This window comes from Hoplias malabaricus, chromosome 6 (assembly GCF_029633855.1).
Source record: "Hoplias malabaricus isolate fHopMal1 chromosome 6, fHopMal1.hap1, whole genome shotgun sequence".
Lineage (NCBI taxonomy): Eukaryota > Metazoa > Chordata > Actinopteri > Characiformes > Erythrinidae > Hoplias > Hoplias malabaricus.
Window position 1 is genome coordinate 49,279,434 of NC_089805.1, and position 20,010 is coordinate 49,299,443.

The 20,010-nt window shown below is 43.5% G+C and overlaps 1 pseudogene; it reads right to left on the reverse strand.

Moving 5' to 3' along the window:
* The window catches only part of LOC136700132 (uncharacterized), a 48,261-nt pseudogene extending 28,369 nt beyond the window's left edge, over positions 1-19,892 (reverse strand).
* Positions 19,893-20,010: the final 118 nt, after the last annotated feature.

Consider the following 20,010-nt stretch of genomic DNA (forward strand, 5'->3'; position numbering starts at 1 on the left):
ACTTGGTTGGAATGAAAACCTGCAGCCACATGGGGCCTTTATGTATAAGACTGTTGGCCCCATGAATGTGTGGTATGGCTGGAAGCATTTATGGGTAATATTAGGGGTAATATTATTGCTCTAATGTTGTTTTTAAATATCTTTTGTGCCTTAAACATATTTGTTTATGAATGGTAATGTTTTTATTTTAAAGGAGTAATGTTACTGCTGCTAATGTAAATCCTGCACCTTATAAACATTGGTGAACTGAAAGTGAGGAGTATTAAGAGGTTACAACAGCAAAGCTGTATACGCCCTTTAATTATGTAGAGTGAATGAAACGCTGGTAGAGGAGGTACTGGTTTCCTAGGGGAAGATTAAAAATGTGCGCCCCAAAGAGAGTCCGTTCCTCTTTGGACAAAGAGGTGTGCAGTAGATGGTTGGCATCGTCTGGAAGAACAGAGACTGGTAGGTCTATAGGAGCCTTTTACTTGTTAGTATAAATGCGTCAGTGGACATCTGTAGCCTATGAAATATGTTATAAGATGACGTTTGGTTGATTTTAGTGTACGCTAAAGAATGGAGCAGCCGATAAGGTGAAAAGTACAACACCTCTAACCTGATCAACTGGACATAGCTGAAGTTGGCTTCTTATTCGCCAGTTTCTTATTCAGATTTTCTGTTCCACCTTAAATAGTGCCGTAGTTGCATTCTAGGTGGTAAAACAAGAACACAACTTCCACACCGTGGAAAAACTACACGTTTGGTTTAATTCTGTGGACATTATCTCTTTATTTTCAGATTGTCTCAAAAATCTGAAAGTCTCAATGAAGCCAAAGGTGCAAAACCCAACATCCGTCATGGTATTGGGTCAGTGCATCTGTGCCCATGGCATGGATGACCTTTTATATGTGACAACACAATGACAGACCTTATTCTGCACATGCTACAACAGCGTGGTTCATAGACACAGAGTGTGTGTGTCTGAACGACCTGTGGTCCAGACTTGCACTATATTGCCAAAAGTATTCGCTAGGCTGCCTTCGCATGCATATGAAGTTAAGTGACATCTCATTCTTAGTCTACAGGGTTTAATATGATGACGGCCCACCCTTTGCCGCTATAACAGCTTCAACTCTCTTGGGAAGTCTTTCCAAAAGGAGTTTAGGAGTGTGTTTATGGGAATTTTTGACCATTCTTCCAGAAGCTTATTTGTGAGGTCAGACACTGATGTTGGAGAGAAGGCCTGGCTCACAGTCTCTGCTCTAATTCATACCAAAGGCATTCTGTCGGGTGGAGGTCAGGACTCCTGGTGTATCTTCCACACCAGTCTCACTCATCCATGTCTTTATAGATCTTGCTTTGTGCACTGGGGCACAGTCATGTTGGAACAGCAGTTTGTCCAAAATCTCTTGGTGTGCTGAAGCATTAAGAGCATTAAAAACATTAAGAGCTCCTTTCACTGGAACTAAGGCCTGAGCCCAACACCTGAAAAACAGCCCTACACCATAATCCCCCTCCACCAAACTTTATACTTGGCACAATGCAGCCAGACAAGTACCATCTCCTGGCAAACGCCAAACACTGACTCGGCCATCAGATCAGATGGAAAAGTGGGATTCGTCACTCCAGAGAACACATCTCTACTCCTCTAGAGTCCAGTGGTGTGTGAGTTAAAGCTTGGATGCAGCTGCTCTGCCGTGGAAAGTCATTCCATGAAGCTCTCTACGCACTGTTCTTGAGTGAATCTGAAGCCCACATGAAGTTTGGCGGCCTGTAGAGGTTGACTCTGCAGAAAGCTGGCAACCCATGTGCACTATGTGCTTCCACTATGACATTTTTACGTGGCCTACCACTTTGTGGCTGAGTTGCTGTCGTTCCCAATCACTTTCACTTTGTTACAATACCACTGTGGATTGACTGGAATATTTAGTAGCAAGTAATTTCAGGACTGGACTTTGTTGCACAGGTGGCATCCTATCACTGTTCCACACTGTAATTCACTGAGCTCCTGAGAGTGACCCATTCTTTCACAAATGTTAGTAGAGGCAGTACGCATGCCTAGGTGCTTGGTTTTATACACCTGTGGTCATGGAAGTGATTGGAACATCTGAATTAAATGATTTCGATGGGTGAGTGAATACTTTTGGCAATATAGTGTATCTCTTATGGTGCATCATGAAGAGGAGAATCAGACAACAGTGTTCATGGACTGTATACTCAGTGCCCAAATGCTGAAACAGTGTCATTAAAAGGCAAGGGGATGGAACTCAGAAGGAAACTCGCCTCTGTCCCAACTTTTTTGGAGTGTCAGATTCTAAAGGTGTTAATATTTAATAACAATCATTTAATTCAGTCACAACATTGGAAATATTTTATGTGATTTTGTTAATAAATAAAGTTTAAAGAGAATTAACATCAGCAATTCAATTTTTATTACTTTTAAAAAACACATTTTTGAAAGTAGAGTTGTATTCATAAAGTTGTCGGACTTAGAGACATCTGAGTCATTCTGCAGATACAATCTGAGTCATTCTGCAGGTTAAATGTATTGTTTTAAAGACATTTCCCCCTGAGGATCCAATACATTCCCAACATTTGTGGCAAGCTGAGGATCCCTGTTTGGAGACATATATCACTTTTTTGGTGATAATTCAATTCTGAAGCTGTCAATCTGCCGAAATCTGATTGGCTGATGGTGGCCATGTTTTTTTGTTTGTTTGTTTGTTTTTTGAGTATGATGTCATTATCATAGAATCTCATTCAGGACACCACTCAGTACCAGCTTCAGTACAGTTTCCCAATTTTCATATCTATTGGACAGTGCTCTTTTGCCTAAGAGTTAACTGTGGGTTATCCGACCCTCGTAGGGCACAAGTGTGTGAAGTTTCTTTACATTCAGGGAAAGTGTGTCTGAGATACAGCTGTTTCTGTGTGATATCAGAAATGCATATATTATACAATATTATTATATTAACAGTAATGTCCTAACAAAAACAGTGATGTTCCATAGTGCTGGGTGATAAAACAATATTGATTTGTTTCATGGTTCATTTTTGATCGATAACGATGATAAGCTTTGGGCAATAGAGCTCAATAAACCTTTTCTATTCAATAAATATTTCTATTCCCAGTTACACAGCCAGCTGCACTCTCTCAGGCGTATACTCATGCTATTATGGTAAATGAACATAGTAGACCACATGAACATGAGAACTTAAACGAGACTATAAAGGGTTTAATTCAAGTGTTTGGGTGTATGTATTAAATATTTATTAAATATTTTACAGGGTCCTGCTCATTCTGTGTTTGGGGTGTATTGTTTGGGGTGTATTTTGTGTGGTTTGGTGACCCCCTGTCAGAACACAAGCACAGAAACGTTCCCTCATGCGCAGGGAGAACATGAGAGCAGTGAGTCTGGTGAAGTTTTGACTGTCCTTGCACAAGATGGGTTCTTCACTTAAAGTGTAGTTTTTCCTCTTGGGAAATGTTTTCCGTTTGTGAGAGCACTGCTTGTTGCCTGATGTGGTTTTTCCTCACACAAAATTATTTTCACTGCTCGTGATTTTTTAATTGGATCCGACGTCATAGATCAGGCTGCATCTCTTAAATAAACATGGCCAATAAATAAACCATCCCAAGGGTGGGACTTTCCCACCTTGCACTCAGTGTTTCTGGGTCAGCTCTGAACCCACAGCGACCCCAAAACTGAAAACACTCTGGCTTTTCTAACTAAAGCTAGAAAATTTGATCATATCAGCCCAGTCTTATCGGCCCTTCACTGGCTTCCAATTAAATTCTGTATTGATTACAAAATTCCTTTACTCACGTATAAATCCCTACACGGTCTCGCCCCTGAATACTTGCGAGACCTCATCACGCACTATTTTTTTGCACCAAGATTACTCAGATCTCAGGGCATCGGCCTCTTACTAGTACCCAGAATTCATAAGACTTAAGCAGGGGAGAATGCCTTCTCCTACAAAGCCCCTTAGCTCTGGAACAATCTTCCAGCTAGTGTTCGGGACGCAGACACAGTCTAGGCTCAAAACACGCTTGTTCAGTTTAGCCTTTGGCAACTAACCTCTGTCTAGTTTAAGGTTGTGGTTTCAGGAACTCATGGACATGGAGAATCAGGGTAAACCCGGATGATGTGCTCACAATTTCTCTTGTTTGGAGCGGAAGGATGTCTTTACCTGAGCTCCTTCTGGTTTCCCTCCTCCCAGTCTGTTACAGTCAGATCCGTCACTACACTAATGAAAATATTCACATGTTCTTATTCTCTGCTGCACTCAACCAAACTAACTGCTTCCCTTTACTGTTTTCTGAGAAAATGGTGGCCCACTGATGGAAGATTGTTTGCTGGATTCTCTTGCAGCCCAGACCAAACCAGACCGGACCAGCTGCTCACCTTATTATTATTATTATTATTATTATTATTATTATAATGTAGCATAATGACACTTCATTGGTGATCATTTAAAATTCAATCTATAGTTTGATCAGAGGAGGATGGGTCCCCTTTGTGAGTCTTGGTTCCTCCCAAGGTTTCTTCCTCCAGCCTCGAGGGAGTTTTTCCTTGCCACTGTCGCCTTCGGCTTGCTCTCATTGGGCTTTGATTTAAATGTTCTGTTCTGAAACTGTGAAGCTGCTTTGTGACAACGTCAGTTGTAAAAGGCGCTATACAAATAAATTTGATTTGATTTGACTTTCCCACTGTTACAAGCACTGTTCTAAGCCTCTAATGGGTTAAGTGCATTAAGTTTACAGTTCAGCACTTGGGAGTGTTCATTTATTTATTAATTTATTATTTTAAACTCTTATTAATCTGTCTTTTTACTCTTTCTGTCTCTTTAAACGCTTGAGGTGGTAATGCCCCGAGAATGTTTTTGTCACGCCTACATCCCAAGACTCCAATTCCCAGAATGCACCCGTCAGTCACATGACTACCCACCGGTCTCCCTCGCCTGAATTCTAATTACACACACCTGTTTGTTTCCCTATTTATACCCCTTTCTCTGAACTGTTCTCTGCCGAGTATTGCAGTGGTTTATCCCAGCTTACAACGCATTCTCTTGTTATCAGTCTGACGATTTCTTGTTGCCTACTTCCTGCCTGTTTTCCCGGTTTACGTCTCCTGCCTTGCCCCTTTTGGTACTGTCTGTATTCTTCGGTTTTTGAACTCTGCCTGATTTTCGACTACGATTTTCGCCTATCCTCTGAGGTACAGTTTGCTCCCTGTTTTGAACCTTGCTTACCTTGTGATTACTCTTTTGGATAACGTCATTAAAAAACTGTTTACTGTGTTCCGCGATTGTCAGCTTTCTGTTCTGTCCTGACAGAATACTCGGCCACCATGCAGACAGCGGACACAGATGCCGTTAGTACGGCTATTACTAGTCAGGGCCATATGCTTGGTCAACACCAGCAAATGTTAACTAGTGTGACCCAATCTGTCGACTCTCTCGCTCAACAACAACAGAGTCAACAGCTCCAACTGAAACAAGTGTTGGAGAGTGTGAACGCCCTTATAGCCCGTATTCCTGCTCCTAGCCCTAACCCCAGTCCTCCTACAGTGTCTGTTAGTTCGACTTCACGTTATCCTGTCAGTAAACCGGAGATTTTTGAGGGTGATCCGGCTAAATGTAGCGGATTTTTATTACAATGTTCCATAATTTTTGAGAATTCACCTCCCAGTAACGATCAGGCAAAAATCGCTTTTCTGGTCTCCCGTCTGTCTGGTAAAGCACTTGAGTGGGCCACCGCTATTTGGAACAATATTGTCAGTAACACATACCCCGAATTTGTCACTACATTCCGTGAGGTATTTGACCACGCTACTGAGGGACGTTCTTGTGGTGAGATTCTTCTCACACTTAAGCAAGGAGCTCGAACAGCAGCCGCTTATGCGTTAGAGTTTCGGACTATTGCGGCTGGAAGTGGTGGGAATGAACCTGCACTAATTAATGTTTTTCGGAATGGTCTCAATCCAGAGATACTTACAGAACTGGCTTGTTGAGATGACGGATTATCCTTGGATCAGATAGTCTCTTTATCCATCCGCCTAGACCAGCTCCTGCAGAAACGGCCCCCGGACACCGTGTCAAAGACAAAAGGTTATCAAGCGTCAATCCGTTCCTGGTTTTTCTTTCCGCCCGGTACAAAGTTCCAGTCAAGCTCCCTGTCCTAGTCTCCCTTCGGATCCTATGCAGTGTGACACTATGCGGCTTTCTCAAGAGGAACGCCTTCGTTGTCTCCACGGTGGATTATGTTTATACTGCGGAGGATCTGATCATATTCGACGTGATTGTACACGACGTCCTCAGCGAGTCCCGACTCTAAATCCGGAGAGGACTTCACATGCTAACTTGGTGAGTGTACCCACAAAAGGGTTAATTTCAAAATCCTTTCTCATACCTGTCAAAGTGTACTGCCAAGGAAATTCTCTTGTCGTTCCAGCACTGATTGATTCTGGAGCCGAAGGAAACTTCATTCAACAATCCCTCATCACCCGGCTGAAAATCAAGACGAAACTGTTGTGCAAACAAATCCAAGTCAGAGCTTTTGATGGTCTTCCCATTGGAGGAGATTCTATCTCACAAGAGACAGTTCCTGTTTGGTTCCAAAAGTTTCCTGCATCATGAGTGGCTTTCGTTTCTGGTATTACCCAAGGCGGATTTTCAGATCATTTTAGGATTACCATGGTTAGAAACTCATAACCCAGTTATCTCTTGGAGTCAACGCGAAATCACGTCCTGGTCCACCTTCTGTCAAACAAATTGTTTAGCCCTTAATCACATTTCTATCCATTCCACTTCTGTGGAGAGCCCAGATTCAACTATATCAGTACAAATTCCTCCCGTATATTCCCAATACTCAGAAGTGTTCAGTAAAACTAAAGCTACAAAATTACCTCCACATAGGCCATATGACTGTGCTATAGAACTCGTAGAAGGTGCTACCTTACCAAAATCACATATTTATCCTGTGAATTTGGAAGAGGAGAGAGTCATGGAGGAGTATGTTGAAGAAGCTCTAACACAAGGGTTTATATGACCATCAAAGTCTCCGATAGCATCAGGGTTCTTCTTTGTCAAGAAAAAAGATGGTGGATTAAGGCCTTGTATAGACTATCGTGCCCTGAACGATATAACTAAAAAATTTGCATACCCCCTACCCCTTATTCCGGTCGCATTAGAGCAACTTTGAGGTGCTACAATTTTCTCCAAGTTAGACCTTCGTAGTGCTTACAACCCTGTTCGAATTAAGGAAGGTGACGAATGGAAAACTGCTTTTAGTACTACCAAAGGTCACTATGAGTATTTAGTGATGAGCTATGGGCTGGCAAACGCTCCATCAGTGTTCCAGGAGTTTATTAATGACATTTTCAGAGATATGTTGGGAAAATTTGTAATCACATATATTGATGACATCTTGATTTACTCCCCAGATGTCAAAACACACATAATACAAGTCAGTCAGGTGCTTCAGCGTTTAAAGGAGAATAACCTTTATGTTAAGGGAAAAAAATGTGAATTCCACCAGCAAACCATTTCGTTTTTGGGATATGTCATCAGTGTGTCTGGTATAGTCATGGACGACCGGAAAGTTGAGGCGGTTGTGAACTGGCCAGTCCCGAATAATGCTAAAGATCTTCAACGCTTTTTAGGATTTGCAAATTTTTACAGACGATTTATTAGGAACTTTAGTTCTATTGCAGCCCCACTTACTGCTTTACTGAAGGGTAGTCCCCATCGGTTGTGTTGGTCTTCTCAGGCACAAGGTGCTTTGGACCGTCTCAAGACTGCTTTCATTACTGCTCCCATATTAAAACATCCAGATCCCGAACTTCCCTTCGTTGTTGAGGTCGACGCATCGGAGACGGGTGTAGGGGCGGTACTATCTCAACGTAGTGGAGAACTTCCTAAGTTACACCCTATTGCTTTTTTTTCACACAAATTATCACCTGCAGAACGTAACTATGGCATCGTAGATAGAGAACTTCTAGCGGTAAAATTAGCTCTGGAGGAATGGAGGCACTAGCTAGAGGGTTCTCAACATCCTTTTACAGTTCTAACAGACCACAAGAATCTAGAATATCTCCGTACTGCAAAACGAATGAATTCTCGGCAAGCCAGGTGGTCACTGTTTTTCTCTCGGTTTCGGTTCTCCATCACGTTTCGTACAGGTTGTCGTAACCTTAAGGCTGATGCGCTCTCTCGTAAAAATCAGAATGAATTAAGGGAGAACAGTGAAAAATCCACTGATTTTATACTACCTCCTTCCATTTCAGTGTCTGCCATCAGATGGGAATTAGATGAACTTATTGCACAAGAAAATAGGTCTAAAGGGGTGCCTGAAGCTTGTCCTGAAGGTAAAACGTATGTACCACCTGAATTTAGAAATAGGTTGATTACCTGGGCCCATTCGTCCTTGTCTGAATTCTTCAGTATCTTATTGATTGGGAAGGGTACCTGCAAAGGACGTCTACGACCCAGGTCTCGTGTTGGCGTTTCACTCTTGCTATCCTGAGAAGCCAGCTCCCCGTCCCAGAGGTCGCCCTAGAGGATCAGTCTCCAATCCCGCTCCGTCCCTTTCTACGTCTCAATCCAGAAACCCACGTCAATCTCAGCCCTCCGCATGTGCAGTCGTCCCTAGCTCCGGTAACTCTGTTCCGCTGGGTGGCCGTCGTCGTGGCCGTCCTCGTTCCAGGCCTCCTCCGGTGCCTTTGGGGGGGGGGGGGGGGGGGTACTGTCACGCCTACATCCCAGGACTCCAATTCCCAGAATGCACCCGTCAGTCACATGACTACCCACCGGTCTCCCTCACCTGAATTCTAATTACACACACCTGTTTGTTTCCCTATTTATACCCCTTTCTCTGAACTGTTCTCTGCCGAGTATTGCAGTGGTTTATCCCAGCTTACAACGCATTCTCTTGTTATCAGTCTGACGATTTCTTGTTGCCTACTTCCTGCCTGTTTTCCCGGTTTACGTCTCCTGCCTTGCCCCTTTTGGTACTGTCTGTATTCTTCGGTTTTTGAACTCTGCCTGATTTGTCGACTACGGTTTTCGCCTATCATCTGAGGTACTGTTTGCTCCCTGTTTTGAACCTTGCTTGCCTTGTGATTACTCTTTTGGATAACGTCATTAAAAAAACTGTTTACTGTGTTCCGCGATTGTCAGCTTTCTGTTCTGTCCTGACAGTTTTCATGACACAAGTCATAGATATCATTACTTTCTGTGGAAAAATGAAATTATAATTCCAGTGAAGTCCTTCCTTGTGAATTTGAGTAATGTGCAATATGTTCAAAGATATATTCAGTCTACATTTTTAGAAGGATGTGATGTTTTTTGTCACAGTGTGACTAGATATTAATATTGTGAGAATATCGAGATCAATCAATAAAAACTTACCGTGATAACAATTATGGCCAGCTCTAATGTTCCAACATTTCATGCTTGGACTCCTGATAATAACGTAAACATTTGGCTCACCATTAACTTCTACATGAAGAATGGTGTCTTCAAACCAGGACGATGATTTATCCTCAACGTAACACTTGTAATCTCCTTTATCAGAAGATCGGACAGAGTAGAGTTTCAGTGATGTGTTTCCATTCTTCAGCTCTTCTTTAAACAGTGCTCTCCTCCCTCTGTACGACTCCATCTGCCCATCATTTCTGTCTCTACGATCTTCATACACATGCACCAGTCTGTTGACCTCAGTCAGATCTAGTCTGACCCACTCCACTGTCATATCCACAGCACTGATGTTGGGTTTGAGTGAACAGGGAAGAATCAGGTCTTCACCAGCTTCAATCACTAGAGGAGCATCTGGACCAACTACTTTAAACCGCTCTGCAATGAAAAGAAAAGAAAACAGAACAGTTATATAAAATATTTGTGTAAAAAATGTTAAGCAGTTTCACATGCGTTCTTCTACTGTTCTCTTCCACTGTAGCAAATATTTACCTGCTGCGTGAATTAAAAGAACATTGTGGACTATGAGGGGCTGGGACTGGCTGGAACTCACAGGGAGAGCTGCCAGTGTCCCCAGGATTGATGGGGACTGTTTCTGGGGTTTATCATTTGTGTTATTGTTGTTGTCGTGTGTGTGTGTGTGTGTGTGTGCTTGGGTGTGTTTGTGCTTTTTGTGTATTCTGGCATGTGGTGCCCCAGATCTCACCATGTATCCAGCTCAAATACTGTCCGGTCACTTGCCCTTTCAGAACTTAAATAAATAAAGATTATAAATATAAATAAAGAAAATAAATAAAACTTATTTGTTCGCAGTAAGACTCTGTCTCAATTCCCATCTCCCTGGTCCTTACACTATTCAGTATTTGGTTTGATATATTCACAAACATTTATTTATTTATTGTTTGCATTACAGTCTTTTTAACTACAAACAGTAAAAGCACATCACATCATTTCTGCACTGACATGTGTTCAGTGAACACTTTTCTCACATTTCAAATGTGATTCATTAAATGAAAATACAAAGGCTTACATCTATTGATGACAAAAAAATTTAAATTAAAAATAAAAAAATTAAAATAAAATCTTAAAATTATAAGCTGGAACTGGACCCCGGCCGGACCCTCAACGGAGCTTAAACACAACTAAACAGAACAAATATCAGTGTTAACTGCTTTATTATTAGTGTTATTGTGTATTTATTATTACTTTGTTTAGTTTTCCATTCCACCTTAAGTATGTGTTTACAGTTTCTGCTCAGTTTAAGGTGGAACTGAAAATTGCAATAATCAGCTGGTAAATTCATTCCTACATTACACTCCAGCACCTTGGCGCCCCCTGGAAGTGCAGTGCTCCACGTGTTTGCCTAGTCCATTTAATGAAGGGGCCAGCCCTGAAAATATCTGTGTGTGTGTCTTGAACACAAGTCTCAAACACTCAGTCATGCTTTGAACTGCAAATTTTAAAACATGTACAAAAACCCATGCGGACACAGGGAGCTGTGTGAGACTAACACTACTTGGCGTGCTACTGTGTTGCTGTAACATTATGAACGGGAGGACGAGTGCTAAGGTGGAAGTCTTTCTACTGGTTCAGACCACACTGGAAATATTTTATTTACCCGGGGCATCACTGAGCCTCAGACCAACAGCACGTCTCCACCTCAACCACAAGAACCCACTGTTGATATTAAAGTCTGATATAAACCCCACACACGAGGAATAAGATCATCAGTGGTATTCACTTCATCTGAGTGGTTTTAATGTTTAGGTCATCACTGGATAAAAATAAAATATGTGTCTCTTAAATTCAACTGATCTAGTGTTAAATTCAGTGTGGTGTGTGTTTAAACCACTGAGGGGCAGCATCACTGGACACTAACACTTTATTCCCCATGTGTCTGTGTGAGTGTCTGATTACAGAGTGTGAAAGTAAAACTCTGAGAAGAGCAGACTCTACCTCAGAACACCACTATAAATGTGTACTGCATCAGCAGGTAAGACTGTGGTGAGGTGACTGGAGGATCACATTCAGACTCCCGGAGTGAGATTTCAGTGCAAACACTATTCACTATAGAAATGATCAGGGTTCATGTGTAATCTCATTTCTTCAGTGTGATAAAGACCTGGGCCTGTGGTAAAGATTTATAATTACAGGTCAAAATTATTGTTACTTTTAAATTAATGAGCCAGATTTAACTGATTTAAAACCTGGACATAGTCTGGATCTGAGGCATATAAAGAGACTCAGTGTAAACACACTGTGCTAATGAAGGGTGAACACACCTCTGTTAGCCTTGTCTTGACTGAGAATCTGTGAAAGTGGTGCCTCTGACATCACACAGAGTCAGAGCTGAGTCACAGTGAAATGACCTCTCTCACAGCCGCTGATACGACCCAGTCAGACGTTATCATGAGTACTAAAACACTTGTGTGTCCTGAGTGTGTGATGTAGGCTGGAGGTTCACTGGTGTGAGGTTTGTGTTCACAGTGAGAGAGCTCCAGAAACAACCCACAATCAAGAGTCTCACACCAAAACAACAACAGTCTGCAGCTGTGCTCTAGTTTACACCAAAGGATCTTTATAGTTTTAGCTATTTCTTCTACGTAATAAAACAGGTAACACTCAGCAATGTGTCTCTAACTCGGAGCAACATAATAACATAACATACCTGCTGCAGTCTCCATGAAGCCAGAGATGATCAGTATCACACTCAGAGTCCCACTGAGAAACTTCATCCTGAAAGAACAGTGAAGGTTCTGCTTTACTGGGTTTAGATTTACAGGAACAGAGCACATTAATAAACATTTCTGTAAACGGGTCAGTTTAACAGTGTGGATCATTTCCTACTGCAGTCCCTGGACAGTTACAGGACGACTGACCCACACTCATTACACTACACAAGACATGAATGATCCCTACAACAAAACAGGAGCAGGTCTAAACTGTAGAAACAGCACAGTGCTGCTGTCTGAACTCAACTAAACCAAAGAGGAACTACTCTAAAGATCCACTGACCGTATGGAGCCTGAGGAGTCACTGACTCCACTTCATTAAATTAAACTTTAGTGTATGAATATATCGCCCTATGAAGGACTGGCGTCCCCTCCAAGGTGTATTCCTGCCTTGTGCCCAATGATTCCAGGTAGGCTCTGGACCCCCGCGACCCTGAATTGGATAAGCGGTTACAGATAATGAATGAATGAATGAATGAATGTATGAATATATCAGGAATTAACATTTTAATTATGTTGTTTTCACAAGATCAATATAAAGTGTTACTGAAATCTATATTCAGGAATTTAGTATATTTATGTGTTCATTTGTAAAATAGAAAACCATCAGAAAATAAAGAGCACATTAACTGTAATATATTTAAGTGTATTAAAATTACACAGTGTCAGTCATTCAAGAGGCTGCTGGAGATCCCTGTACAGACCTTCAATAGAGAAGTGGGTGGGGGACCTGCAGTGGAGGGTGGTGCATGGGGCTGTGGCCACGAACAGATACATAGCGCATATCGACCCCACTACGGGGAGCGAGTGTCCGTTCTGCAGCAGTGAGGAGACAGTGGAGCACCTGTTTTTAAAGTGCGGGAGGTTGGGGGGGATGCTGCTGCTCCCGAAGCAGTGGTCTGTGTTGTGTCCTGTGGTCTGTGTTGTATCCTGAGGTCTGTGTTTTGTCCTGTGGTCTGTGTTTTATCCTGTGGTCTGTGTTGTGTCCTGTGGTCTGTGTTTTATCCTGTGGTCTGTGTTGTGTCCTGTGGTCTGTGTTTTGTCCTGTGGTCTGTGTTGTGTCCTGTGGTCTGTGTTGTGTCCTGTGGTCTGTGATTTGTCCTGTGGTCTGTGTTTTATCCTGTGGCCTGTGTGGTGTCCTGTGGCCTGTGTTTTATGGTCTGTGTTTTGTCCTGTGGTCTGTGTTTTATCCTGTGGTCTGTGTTGTGTCCTGTGGTCTGTGTTTTATCCTGTGGTCTGTGTTGTGTTCTATGGTCTGTGTTTTATCCTGTGGTCTGTTTTGTGTCCTGTGGTCTGTGTTTTATCCTGTGGTCTGTGTTGTATCCTGTGGTCTGTGTTGTGTCCTGTGGTCTGTGATTTGTCCTGTGGTCTGTGTTTTATCCTGTGGCCTGTGTGGTGTCCTATGGTCTGTGTTGTATCCTGAGGTCTGTGTTTTGTCCTGTGGTCTGTGTTTTATCCTGTGGTCTGTGTTGTGTCCTGTGGTCTGTGTTTTATCCTGTGGTCTGTGTTGTGTCCTGTGGTCTGTGTTTTGTCCTGTGGTCTGTGTTGTGTCCTGTGGTCTGTGTTGTGTCCTGTGGTCTGTGATTTGTCCTGTGGTCTGTGTTTTATCCTGTGGCCTGTGTGGTGTCCTGTGGCCTGTGTTTTATGGTCTGTGTTTTGTCCTGTGGTCTGTGTTTTATCCTGTGGTCTGTGTTGTGTCCTGTGGTCTGTGTTTTATCCTGTGGTCTGTGTTGTGTTCTATGGTCTGTGTTTTATCCTGTGGTCTGTTTTGTGTCCTGTGGTCTGTGTTTTATCCTGTGGTCTGTGTTGTATCCTGTGGTCTGTGTTGTGTCCTGTGGTCTGTGATTTGTCCTGTGGTCTGTGTTTTATCCTGTGGCCTGTGTGGTGTCCTGTGGCCTGTGTTTTATGGTCTGTGTTTTATCCTGTGGTCTGTGTTGTGTCCTATGGTCTGTGTTTTATCCTGTGGTCTGTGTTGTGTCCTGTGGTCTGTGTTGTGTCCTGTGGTCTGTGTTTTATCCTGTGGTCAGTGTTATATCCTGCGGTCTGTGTTTTATCCTGTGGTCTGTGTTTTATCCTGCCGTCTGTGTTTTATCCTGTGGTCTGTGTTTTATCCTGTGGTCTGTGTTTTATGCTGTGGTCTGTGTTTTATGCTGCTGTCTGTGTTTTATCCTGCCATCTGTGTTTTATCCTGTAGTCTGTGTTTTATCCTGCGGTCTGTGTTTTATGCTGTAGTCTGTGTTTTATCCTGTGGTCTGTGTTTTATCCTGTGGTCTGTGTTTTATCCTGTGGTCTGTGTTTTGATGGATTGAGATGGTGTAGTTCTCTTGTCTGAGCTGAAACAGTGTTGTTGAAAGTGTTGTTCTGTGTTTGTGTAAAACATGTTTTAAGATGTTTGTAGACGTTTGTGTTTGTCTGTTGTTTCTGAAATGACACTCGCTCCAGTCCTTTCCTTTTTACTGGAGTCATTATGGACCCCCTGCAGTTTGAATACCAGGGTGGCACTGGAGTGGATGATGCGGTTATCTACCTGCTGCACATAGTGTACTCCACCTGGACACAGCAGGGGGCTCTGTGAGTTTCTGTGAGGGTCATGTTCTTCTCTTTCTCCAGTGAATTCAACACTCTCTCCTCCTCAGAGAGAAACTGAGGCAGATGCACCCAGCACCTCCTCCACCTGGGGTTTGACATTAGGACGGTGCTGATAGGGAACCGGGGACCAGACTCAGTGAGGGGAGTTCTGTGTCCTCAGCCCGGCAGGGCTGAAGCAGCTCAGGGACCATCAATAGATTCAAATACTGTGACATCACTGGAGGTGGGGAACTGAGACACAGTCGCACTGCCTTTTTAACTCTTTATTAACTGCACGCTAACAAGGGCGTAGGGAACAGAACAAGTGTCCAAAGCAGAATTTGGGCTTTGTGCAGTGACCCACCGAGCCCTTATCCACCACCACCCGACTCTTCCAGACGGTGGAAACTGCTCTGTCCTCCACACACAGACACTACACACACCACACACAGCCTCCCAGCCCTCAGCCCGACTCTCACACACACATTTCAATATCAGTCCCACTGTCCATCACAGAGCTGAGAGCAGTGACCTGTTTCTGAATCAGTCTCAAAGTCTTCAGTTAGAAAAGCTCACATTCAGCTGAATCAGGAAATCCAGAGCTACACACAGAACACACACATCAGCTCATACACACACTCACACCGTCTCTGCTTCTCCCAGTCCACTGTAAAAGTGAATTACACACCTGTACACACTCCGCTTCTCCACTGGAGTCCAGGCTGAATGATCATCTGCTGCACTTTCCTTTTCTGTACAAAGAGAAACCAGTCAGAGAACATCACTCACATTATATCACAAGTGCATCTGAGGACGTCTCAGATTACCTTCCTGGAGTGTGAGTGTGTGTGTGTGTGTAGTGGGAGGAGCTGCTGTGTATAAACCTGTTTCTGTGTCTGATTCACATCTAAATTAATCAGAAAACACCTTCCTCCACAGAACAGTGAGCTACAGTCCACACTCAGAAGGGAACCTCACCCCAAACACTCCCCAGGGTTAAATGCAGAGGTCACATTTTGTTGTACAATGACCATAAAGCACAGTTTCACTTCACACAGGAGAGTCTGGATTCACCACTGAGTGTGTGTTGGGGTGTGTTCACTCTGTAGTTAGTGCTCTGGTCTGAATCAGTAAGAAGGTCGTGATCTTGGAGCGTTTCCCTTGGTTTGGTTGGTTTTCACACAGAGAAATATACAACTGCACCACGATACATCACTGTAAACCACATGAGAATGTTCTCACTGCTGATTGGTCAGACCTGACTGGGGCAGGAGTGAGAGAGTAAACACAGGAACAAGGTCCAATATGACGACGCAGTTCTGATCACTGTCTCTTCAGAAACTTTGGGGCTTTGAAGAAAATTTGTAGCCAATGTGTAAACAATGTGACATTGATATCTGTACTTAATATAACTGTAATTATAAACAGTAAGTCCTGACCCTGCAGTCTGATTGGCTGAGAGACGTTCCAGGAGTGTGATTATTGCACAATAATGGTACTCTGACCGAAGGTCTTCTGGTATCACTCCACAAAATACACGTAACCTAGCAACAAAGCCAGTGTTTACAGGACAGCAGTGGGGCATCAATGAGGAATCATTCAGTTTCCGTTCCTGCACCTTATTTTGAACGGAGTAGAGTTACAGTGCAGTAAACCATTTACACTTTGTGCGTTGTAAATAAATGATCTAAACCTGCTGTAAACAGTGGTTACTATGACGTTTTATGACTGCTTTATTGACTATTGATTTTATTGAGTGTATGTGTTTATTTATGGCTCTGGTGTTGTCCTGATTTAGACAGAGAGCATTTCTGAATAACGCAGCCTTGGTTCCCACTGAAACTGGTGTAAACACAGACTATCTATCTATCTATCTATCTATCTATCTATCTATCTATCAGACCGTCTCGCTGGTGAGAACCAAGTTTCAAAATCCTGAACACATCCAGTTCAATTTTACTGAAAAGGGCAAAAAAAAAAAAAAAAACGTGTGATGATACAGTAAAATGCCCTCTACCAGTCCATTAGAAGCTCACACAGGGCCCAGCTCACCGTCATCTATCACTGAACATTTAAATCCTAGACTTAAGCTCTAAGGTTGCTGTGACTGTTTATGATCTGATCAGCAACCAGCTAACGCTAACACCTAACACTGAAGGTTACTCACTGGACCCAGCCAATGTGTACCCAACACAGCCACTACACCTCTAGCTCTTCACAGGGGTGACCAGGTACCTCCCCCCCATCAGTATTTCATTAAATTAAGCCCATGACACCCCTGGAAGACTCAAAAGTGAAGTCTGGTGTCCCACCCCCCTCCAAGCTCGCTTTACAGCCCCATCATACTCTTACAGATCCACAGTAGCCACCCTGGTGACTAAGGCTGTAGTTGTTCCATGTGGACGTTACGTGATACATCCCCAACACAATAACATAACAACACCCCACTCACCTGACCTGCCCCATACGTACCTAAAACACACCTCAGACATTCCACAATAACAGTGTATTCCCCCAAATAGTCTGTGCTCTCATTCTCCACAACCACTGACTAGACTTTCAGTTACTTCTGATAACTCCTTCACAGCTGCCCTTAGATTCCAGAGCCTAATGCACAAGCAGGGATGTGTCAGACTTGGCTACAAATCCCCTAACACCTATCTCCACCAGTCTTACATGTGCCTGCCCCCAGTGTTCCCTCACTTCAGTCCCCAAGTCTGTGTACTTCAGCTTCTTCCTTTCAAACGCTTCATCTACTGCATCCTCAAATGAAACTGTTACGTCTATAAAATAAATTATCCATTTACTTTCAGACTACAGCACCATGTCTGATTAACGCAATGCACTCTGGGAGCTGTAGTTTCCTTACCTGCATCTGCCAGCAATTTTGAGTCTCATGCTTCACCCCATTTACCAACATTTATAGCCTGTGCACTTTTAAACTCCCAGACTTCTCCTCACCAAATAAACTCTTCACAAAATGAAAACGATTCCTAAAGAACACTGCCTTAACATGTTCCTTCTTCTTCTTCCTTTTCCTCAAGTTCTCTGCTCTCCTCAACACTGCCAGCCTTTCCTTCAACTCTTTCTGTATCAAGTTAATACCCTCTCTTTCCTCTTCCACTGCTCACATCCCCTGCTTTCTGAGAGCACTTAACTCCTGTATTAGTTTATCTGTTTCTACTTGCTGCCGTGACTTCACTATGTCTTGTTCCTTTTCCTTTTTATGGAATCTGTTACATTTATCCTCTGCTGACTCTTCAAACGTCCAGTGAACCTTTCAGATCATCATTTACACTCTTCCCCCTCTTTATCTGCTGCACCTGGTCATTTTAACTTTGTTCTCTGCCCAGTTCCTTTTTCTTTTATCACTTGTTTTACTGTGTCCTCCTCTCCACTATTCCTCTGGTTACCATCAGATCCTCCTCCTCTCTAACTGTGCTGGAGTTCTCCTCAGTAGTAACAGAGGTGTTGATGTACTGTGGGGCAGCTATGGGTTTGAGGTTAGAGAAGTGAGCTTGAGGCCGGAGGGTCATTGGTTCAATTCCTGGGAAAAATAATCCACGACTGAAGTGCCCTTGAGCAAGACCCTAACCCCCAAACTGCCCCCGGGCGCCGAGGTGGTCACAGTGACCCTAGTGTTTGCTCACTAGTGTGTGTTTGTGTGTTCACTGCCACGGAGAGAATTGCAGAGTAGTAATGTCCCTAAGGGTAGAATAACGACTGTTGTTTGTTGGCGTCTGAAGTGTAAATTGTCTGTAAGTGTTTATTCACTGTTTGAATTCCCACAGAAACTCATGTGTAACTCGAGGTGTTTAGTTTTGTAGCACTGTCGCTAATGCAGTTAGCCGTCTCCTGAGTTTGGAGACATTTCCACATTAAGTGATCAGAAACCGTTATAATAAGTCACCCCCCTGTGGAGCAGGAACAGAGCAACATCCTCAAGTTGGTTCATACCCACACACACACACACACACACACACACACACACACACACACACACACCTACTGCTTTAACCAACACCACTCAGACTGAGTGAAGAGTGTGTAATAAAGAGCAGCTTGGACAGAGACGTGTTCACAGTTCCCTAATCTCCTCCTTTATCTACGAGGGAGTAGACAGTGATCTGAACTTCACCCTCTCAATGACGTTTACACACACAAATAAAACACACTCCTGAGAGAGGTGCTGGGAGTATTGTGTCGGCCGGGACACATGTGACTATGTGGGCGTGGCAGGACATTTTCTGCCCCAGGAAGGAGGACACCGGGGGCAGGAGCATTTCTACCTTCTGATTGTTCAAAGAGAAAAGCATTTTTAAACATCAAATAAACAGCGTTTCAGCTCAGACCACAGAACTACACCATCTCAGTCCGTCTCTCGTCCTCCCCTCACTCTCTCTGACCCCTCCTTTATCCCCCAGCACCTCCTCCACCTGGGGTTTGACATTAGGACGGTGCTGATAGGGAACCGGGGACCAGACTGAGTGAGGGGAGTTCTGTGTCCTCAGCCCTGTCTCCTCCACTAAACCAGTGAGTCACTCACAGTTCCCCACGATCAGAATCTGAAGCAGCTCAGAGACCATCAATAGATTCAAATACTGTGACGTCACTGGAGGTGGGGAACTGAGACACAGCCGCACTGCCTTTTTAACTCTTTATTAACTGCACCCTAACAAGGGCGTAGGGAACAGAACAAGTGTCCAAAGCAGTGTTTGGGCTTTGTGCAGTGACCCACCGAGCCCTTATCCACCATCACCTGACTCTTACACACACACACACACACACACACACACAGCCTCCCAGCCCTCAGCCTGACTCTCACACACACATTTCAATATCAGTCCCACTGTCCATCACAGAGCTGAGAGCAGTGACCTGTTTCTGAATCAGTCTCAAAGTCTTCAGTTAGAAAAGCTCACATTCAGCTGAATCAGGAAATCCAGAGCTACACACAGAACACACACATCAGCTCATACACACACTCACACCGTCTCTGCTTCTCCCAGTCCACTGTAAAAGTGAATTACACACCTGTACACACTCCGCTTCTCCACTGGAGTCCAGGCTGAATGATCATCTGCTGCACTTTCCTTTTCTGTACAAAGAGAAACCAGTCAGAGAACATCACTCACATTATATCACAAGTGCATCTGAGGACATCTCAGATTACCTTCCTGGAGTGTGTGTGTGTGTGTGTGTGTGTGTAGTGGGAGGAGCTTCTGTGTATAAACCTGTTTCTGTGTCTG